Source organism: Alexandromys fortis, unplaced genomic scaffold, assembly GCF_014885135.2.
Source record: "Alexandromys fortis isolate MF-2015 unplaced genomic scaffold, M_Fortis_MF-2015_v1.1 scaffold_22, whole genome shotgun sequence".
Taxonomy (NCBI): Eukaryota; Metazoa; Chordata; class Mammalia; order Rodentia; family Cricetidae; genus Alexandromys; species Alexandromys fortis.
This window is the reverse complement of record NW_026067900.1, coordinates 5001277-5002696: the sequence shown is the minus strand read 5'-3', so window position 1 is coordinate 5002696 and position 1420 is coordinate 5001277. Positions and strand designations below refer to the sequence as shown.

General features: G+C 42.1%; 1 non-coding gene across 1 annotated transcript; it reads right to left on the bottom strand.

The window, feature by feature from the left end:
- Positions 1-932: 932 nt before the first annotated feature.
- On the bottom strand, positions 933-1039 carry LOC126491782 (U6 spliceosomal RNA). The gene has a single exon (XR_007589458.1). It is a non-coding gene; the product is annotated as a U6 spliceosomal RNA (small nuclear RNA).
- Positions 1040-1420: the final 381 nt, after the last annotated feature.

Below are 1420 nucleotides of genomic sequence, written 5' to 3'. Positions count from 1 at the left end.
AGAAAGCTGTTAAGAGAAAGACCCAGGTAAGACTGAGGGACAGGTCTGAAGAGCCACCAGCCCACACTGACTCAGGCAGAGTTAGGTTTCTTAAGGCATTTCCACAGAGAAGTGGGCCCAACAGAAAGGATGATATTGGAGGTAACTGGTATAATAGATCATCTAGAAAGATCTAGAAAGAGGATGCCATTGAACAATTATAAATAAGAAAAGACAAAGGTCTGAGCAATGAAGGACAAGCAGTCACATTAGAGTAGATCCCAAGAAGACAACAGTTACCTGGTCATCGTGGTACAAATACTTACTGATGGCATAGTTTAAAGTATAGGAGAGAGAGAGATGGCTCAACCGGTAAAGTATGGGAGAGGATCAGATGCCTCTCAGGTAAATGAGCAGGTAAAGTTACTTGTGCCATGCCTGGCAACGTGACTTCAATCCCAGGGGCCACATTATGGAAAGAGAGAATTGATCCCCGCAACTTGTCCTCTGACCCCTACACAGGCACTGTGGCAGGCATAAGTGTGTGCATGCACACAGTTTATAATGCAATACAATGAAAGTGTGGTAAGATTTCCAAAGTGGCTGAACAAGTTTACACTCCCACCAGCAATGGAGGAGTGTTCCCCTTACTCCACATCTTCTCTAACACAAGCTGTCATCAGTGTTTTGATCTTAGCCATTCTGACAGGTGTAAGATGGTATCTTGGAGTCGTTTTGATTTGCATTTCCCTGATGACTAAGGATGTTGAGCAGTTCATTAAATGTCTTTCAGCCATTTGAGATTCTTCCGTTAAGAATTCTCTGTTTAAACCTGAACCCCAATTTTTGGTTGGATTATTTGGTATTTAAGTGTCTAGTTTCTTGAGTTCTTTTTATATTTTGGAGATCAGCCCTCTGTCAAATGTGGGGTTGGTGAAGATCTTTTCTCTTTCTGTAGACTGCAAAAAACCATGAATTTGCGTGTCATCCTTGCATGGCGGCCATGTTAATCTTCTCTGTATCGTTCCAATTTTAGTGTATGTGCTGCCGAAGCAAGAACATGAATACCTTCTAATAGTGAGTGAATTTCGACTGGAGGTTCCCTCTCTTGAGAACCTTAGAGCTCCACAGAGCCTAGAACATGTTCACCCCTGTCCCCATTTCCTGCAGAAACCCTCCTTGAAGCCTCGGTCTTTGCAGATCCAGCCTGCTGGAAGTAGTGTGTTTCCAAGCTTAGGAATAGAATTAATTAACACAACACATGGCCTTCTGCCAATTGGAATTTCAGTCTGGATTTAGTAGTTAGAGAAGACTTTGGTAAATTAATTTGTTGTTACTTAGTAAACACTGGTCATTTGGCAGACAAATTGTTTAAAACAGGGGCCAAGGAGTAAACTCATCATAAGTCTATTGCTGGCAAAAGGATTGAAAATCACAGAGC